This window comes from Balaenoptera borealis, assembly GCF_965194805.1.
Source record: "Balaenoptera borealis genome assembly, contig: HAP1_SCAFFOLD_2078, whole genome shotgun sequence".
Taxonomy (NCBI): domain Eukaryota; kingdom Metazoa; phylum Chordata; class Mammalia; order Artiodactyla; family Balaenopteridae; genus Balaenoptera; species Balaenoptera borealis.
The window spans coordinates 53,398-59,778 of NW_028122192.1; the positions used below are offsets into that span (position 1 = coordinate 53,398).

The 6,381-nt window shown below is 49.5% G+C and overlaps 1 long non-coding RNA gene across 1 annotated transcript; it reads right to left on the reverse strand.

Annotated features, from left to right (window-relative positions):
* Nucleotides 1–847: 847 nt before the first annotated feature.
* LOC309622312 lies at nt 848–5,280 on the reverse strand. Its single transcript, XR_014240706.1, has 3 exons — nt 4,651–5,280; nt 2,175–2,374; nt 848–932 (listed from the first exon to the last, which is right to left on the reverse strand). It is a non-coding gene; the product is annotated as an uncharacterized lncRNA (long non-coding RNA).
* Between the last annotated feature and the right edge of the window lie 1,101 nt (nt 5,281–6,381).

Genomic DNA, 6,381 nt, shown 5'->3' on the forward strand with positions numbered 1-6,381 from the left:
GTTTCCACCATCAAACCTCAGACATGTTCCCAGGCAACAGGGTTCCAGGATCCACCGATGTCATGTTCCCAGGCCACAGGGTTCAAGAATCAATCCTCAGTTTGTTCCCAGGCTACAGGGTTCCAGAATAAAACCTCAATCATGTTCCCAGTCCACAGGGTTCCAGAACCAAGCCTCAGTCAGGTTCCCAGGGCACAGTATTCCACACTCTAAACAGATGTCATGTTCCCAGGCCACGGGGTTCCAGTATCAGGCCTCAGTCATCTTCCCAGTGCACAGGGTTCCAGCAAGAAACCTCAGTCATGTTCCCAGGTCACAGGTTTGGAGAATCAAACCTCAGTCATATTCCCAGGCCACATCGTTCCAGAATCATACCTCAGTCATTTTCCTAGGCCACATGGTTCCAGAATCAAAACTAAGTCAATTTCCCAGGCCACAGGTTTCCAGAATCAAACCTCAGTCATATTCCCAGTCCACAGGTTTCCACCATCAAGCCTCAGTCATGTTCCAAAAACTGAAGGTTCCACAATCAAACCTCACTCATGTTCCCAGGACACAGGGTTCCAGAATCAAGCCTCACTCATATTCCCAGGCCAGAGGGTTCCACAATCACACCGCAGTCCGGTTGCCAGGCCACGGTTCCACCATCAAGCCTCAGTCATGTTCCCAGGCCAGAGTGTTCCACAATCAAACCTAAGTCATCTTGCCAGGCCACAGGTTTCAACAATCAAACCTCAGTCATGTTCCCAGGGAACAGGGTTCCAGAAATAAACCTCAGTCATGTTGCCAGGCCACAGGTTTCCCCCATCAAACCTCAGGCATGTTCCCAGGCAGCAGGGTTCCAGAATCAAACCGTTCTCATGTTCCCAGGCCACAGGGTTCCAGAATCCACCGATGTCATGTTCCCAGGCCACAGGGTTCAAGAATCAATCCTCAGTTTGTTCCCAGGCTACAGGGTTCCAGAATAAAACCTCAGTCATGTTCCCAGTCCACAGGGTTCCAGAACCAAGCCTCAGTCAGGTTCCCAGGGAACAGTATTCCACAATCTAAACAGATGTCATGTTCCCAGGTCACAGGTTTCCAGAATCAAGCCTCAGTCATGTTCCCATGACACAGGGTTGCAGAATCCAACCGATGTCATGTTCCCAGGCCACAGGGTTCCAGAACCAAGCCTCAGTCAGGTTCCCAGGGCACAGTATTCCACAATCTAAACAGATGTCATGTTCCCAGGTCACAGGTTTCCAGAATCACGCCTCAGTTATGTTCCAAGGTCACACGGATCCAGAATCAAACCTCAGTCCTGTTGCCAGGCCATAGGGTACCACCATCAAACCTCAGTCATGTTCCCAGGCCACAGGGTTCCTCCATCATACCTCAACCATGTTCCCAGGACACAGGGTTCAAGAATCAAACAAATGTCAAGTTCCCAGGCCATGGGTTTCCAGTACCAGGCCTCAGTCATATTTCCAGGGCACAGGGTTCCACAATCAAATCTCACTCATATTGCCAGTCCACAGGTTTCTGCCATCAAACCTCAGTCAAGTTCTCAGGCAACAGCGTTCTAGAATCAAGCCTCAGTCATATTCCCAGGACACATTGTTCAAGAATCTAACCTCAGTCATGTTGGCAGGCCACAGGGTTCCACAATCAAACCTCAGTCATCTTCCCAGGCCACAGGTTTCCAAAATCCACTGATGTCATGTTTCCAGGCCACAGGGTTCCAGAATGAATCCTCAGTTATGTTCCCAGGCTACAGGGTTCCAGAATAAAACCTCAGTCATGTTCCCAGTCCACAAGGTTCCAGAACCAAGCCTCAGTCAGCTTCCCAGGGCACAGTATTCCACAATCTAAACAGATGTCATGTTCCCAGGCCACAGGTTTCCAGAATCACGTCTCAGTCATGTTCCAAGGCCACAGGGATCCAGAATCCCACCTCAGTCATGTTGACAGGCCATAGGGTACCACCATCAAACCTCAGTCTTATTCCCAGACCACAGGTTTCCAGAATCAAAGCGATTTCATGTTCCCAGGCAACAGGGTACCAGAATCCAAACCGATGTCATGTTCCCAGGACACAGGATTCCACAATCTAACATTAGTCATGTTCCCAGGCCAATGGTTTCCAGAATCAAACCTCAGTCATATTCCTAGGTCACATGGTTCCAGAATCAAACCTCAGTTATGTTCCCAGGACACAGGGTTCCAGAATAACCCCTCAGTCATGTTCCCTGGACACAGGTTTCAGAAATAAAACCCCAGTCATGTTCCCAGGCCACAGGGTTCCAGAATCAATCGTCACTCATGTTCCCAGGCCACAGGGTTCCACAATTAAACCTCAGTCTTATTCCCAGGCCAGAGGGTTCCACAATCAAACCTCAGTCCTGTTGCCAGGCCACGGTTCCAGCATCAAAGATCAGTCATGTTCCCATGCCACAGGGTTTCAGAATCAAACCACAGTCATGTTCCCAGTCCAGAGGGTTCCACAATCAAACCTTAGTCATGTTCCCATGCCACAGGGTTCCAGAATCCAACCGATGTCATGTTCCCAGGCCACAGGGTTCCAAAATCAATCCTCAGTTATGTTCCCAGGCTACAGGGATCCAGAATAAAACCTCAGTCATGTTCCCAGTCCACAGGGTTCCAGAACCAAGCCTCAGTCAGGTTCCCAGGGCACAGTATTCCACAATCTAAACAGATGTCATGTTCCCAGGTCACAGGTTTCCAGAATCACGCCTCAGTCATGTTCCCATGACACAGGGTTCCAAAATCCAACCGATGTCATGTTCCCAGGCCACAGGGTTCCAGAACCAAGCCTCAGTCAGGTTCCCAGGGTACAGTATTCCACAATCTAAACAGATGTCATGTTCCCAGGTCACAGGTTTCCAGAATCACGCCTCAGTCATGTTCCAAGGTCACAGGGATCCAGAATCAAACCTCAGTCCTGTTGCCAGGCCATAGGGTACCACCATCAAACCTCAGTCATGTTCCCAGGCCACAGGGTTCCTCCATCATACCTCAATCATGTTCCCAGGACACAGGGTTCAAGAGTCAAACAAAGGTCAAGTTCCCAGGCCATGGGTTTCCAGTACCAGGCCTCACTCATATTTCCAGGGCACAGGGTTCCACAATCAAATCTCACTCATATTGCCAGTCCACAGGTTTCTGCCATCAAACCTCAGTCAACTTCTCAGGCAACAGCGTTCTAGAATCAAGCCTCATTGATATTCCCAGGACACATTGTTCAAGAATCTAACCTCAGTCATGTTGGCAGGCCACAGGGTTCAACCATCAAACCTCAGTCATGTTCCCAGGAAACAGGGTTCCAGAATCAATCCTCAGTTATATTCCCAGGAAACAGGGTTCCAGAATAAATCCTCAGTCATATTCCCAGTCCACAGGTTTCCAGAACCAAGCCTCAATCAGCTTCCCAGGGCACAGTATTCCACAATCTAAACGGATGTCATGTTCCCAGGTCACAGGTTTCCAGAATCAAACTTCTGTCATGTTCCCAGGGAACAGGGTTCCAGAAACAAACCTCAGTCATGTTACCAGGAGACAGGGTTCCAGAATAAACCTGCAGTCATGTTCCCTGTACACAGGTTTCAAAAATAAAACCCCAGTCATGTTCTCAGGCCACAGGGTTCCAGAATCAAGCCTCACTCATATTCCCTGGCCAAAGGGTTCCACAATCAAACCTCAGTCCTGTTGCCAGGCCACAGTTCCACCATCAAGTCTCAGTCATGTTCCCAGGCCAGAGTGTTCCACAATCAAACCTAAGTCATCTTGCCAGGCCACAGGGTTCAACAATCAAACCTCAGTCATGTTCCCAGGACAAAGGTGTCCAGAATCAAACCTCAGTCATGTTCCCAGGGAACAGGGTTCCAGAACTAAACCTCAGTCATGTTGCCAGGACATAGGTTTCCACCATCAAACCTCAGACATGTTCCCAGGCAACAGGGTTCCAGAATCCACCGATGTCATGTTCCCAGGCCACAGGGTTCAAGAATCAATCCTCAGTTTGTTCCCAGGCTACAGGGTTCCAGAATAAAACCTCAGTCATGTTCCCAGTCCACAGGGTTCCAGAACCAAGCCTCAGTCAGGTTCCCAGGGCACAGTATTCCACAATCTAAACAGATGTCATGTTCCCAGGCCACGGGGTTCCAGTATCAGGCCTCAGTCATCTTCCCAGTGCACAGGGTTCCAGCAACAAACCTCAGTCATGTTCCCAGGTCACAGGTTTGGAGAATCAAACCTCAGTCATATTCCCAGGCCACATCGTTCCAGAATCATACCTCAGTCATTTTCCCAGGCCACATGGTTTCAGAATCAAAACTAAGTCAATTTCCCAGGCCACAGGTTTCCAGAATCAAACCTCAGTCATATTCCCAGGCCACAGGTTTCCACCATCAAGCCTCAGTCATGTTCCAAAACCTGAAGGTTCCACAATCAAACCTCAGTCATGTTCCCAGGACACAGGGTTCCAGAATCAAGCCTCACTCATATTCCCAGGCCAGAGGGTTCCACAATCACACCGCAGTCCGGTTGCCAGGCCACGGTTCCACCATCAAGCCTCAGTCATGTTCCCAGGCCAGAGTGTTCCACAATCAAACCTAAGTCATCTTGCCAGGCCACAGGATTCCACCATCAAACCTCAGTCCTGTTGCCAGGCCACAGGCTTCCACCATCAAGCCTCAGTCATGTTCCCAAGCCTGAGGGTTCCACAATCAAACCTCTGTCATGTTACCAGGCCACAGGGTTCAACCATCAAACCTCAGTCATGTTCCCTGGAAACAGGGTTCCAGAGTCAAACCAATGTCATGTTCCCAGGACACGGGGTTCCAGTATCAGGCCGCAGTCATGTTCCCAGTGCACAGGTTTCCACCATCAAACCTCAGTCATGTTGCCAGTGCACAGGTTTCTGCGATCAAATCAGAGTCAAGTTCCCAGGCCACCGGGTTCCTCCATCAAACCTCAGTCATGTTCCCAGGCCACAGGATTCCACAATCTAACATCTGTCATGTTCCCAGACCAATGGTTTCCAGAATCAAACCTCAATCATGTTCCCAGGACACAGGGTTCCAATCAAACCAATGTCAAGTTCCCAGGCCATGGGTTTCCAGGACCAGGCCACAGTCATGTTTCCAGGGCACAGGGTTCCACAATCAAACCTCAGTCATGTTGCCAGTCCACAGGTTTCTGCGATCAAACCACATTCAAGTTCTCAGACAACAGGGTTCTAGAATCAAGCCTCAGTCATATTCCCAGGACACATTGTTCAAGAATCAAACCTCAGTTATGTTGGCAGGCCACAGGGTTCCACAGTCAAATCTCAGTCATGTTCCCAGGACAAAGGTGTCCAGAATCAAACTTCAGTCATGTTCCCAGGGAACAGGGTTCCAGAAACAAACCTCAGTCATGTTGCCAGGCCACACGTTACCACCATCAAACCTCAAATATGGTCCCAGGCCACAGGGTTCCACAATCAAACCTCAGTCATGTTCCCAGGCCACAGGTTTCCAAAATGCACTGATGTCATGTTTCCAGGCCACAGGGTTCCAGAATGAATCCTCAGTTATGTTCCCAGGCTACAGGGTTCCAGAATAAAACCTCAGTCATGTTCCCAGTCCACAGGGTTCCAGAACCAAGCCTCAGTCAGCTTCCCAGGGCACAGTATTCCACAATCTAAACAGATGTCATGTTCCCAGGCCACAGGTTTCCAGAATCACGCCTCAGTCATGTTCCAAGGCCACCGGGATCCAGAATCAAACCTCAGTCATGTTGCCAGGCCATAGCGTACCACCATCAAACCTCAGTCTTATTCCCAAACCAAAGGTTTCCAGAATCAAACCGAGTTCATGTTCCCAGGCAACATGGTACCAGAATCCAAACCGATGTCATGTTCCCAGGCCACAGGATTCCATATTCTAACATTAGTCATGTTCCCAGGCCAATGGTTTCCAGAATCAAACCTCAGTCATATTCCCAGGCCTCATGGTTCCAGAATCAAACCTCAGTTATGTTCCCAGGACACAGGGTTCCAGAATAAAACCTCAGTCATGTTCCCTCGACACAGGTTTCAGAAATAAAACCCAGGTCATGTTCCCAGGCCACAGGGTTCCAGAATCAAGCCTCACTCATATTCCCAGGCCACAGGGTTTCACAATTAAACCTCAGTCTTATTCCCAGGCCAGAGGGTTCCACAATCAAACCTCAGTCCTGTTGCCAGGCCACGGTTCCACCATCAAGCCTCAGTCATGTTCCTATGCCACAGGGTTTGAGAATCAAACCACAGTCATGTTCCCAGTCCACAGGGTTCCAGAACCAAGCCTCAGTCAGGTTCCCAGGGCACACTATTCCACAATCTAAACAGATGTCATGTTC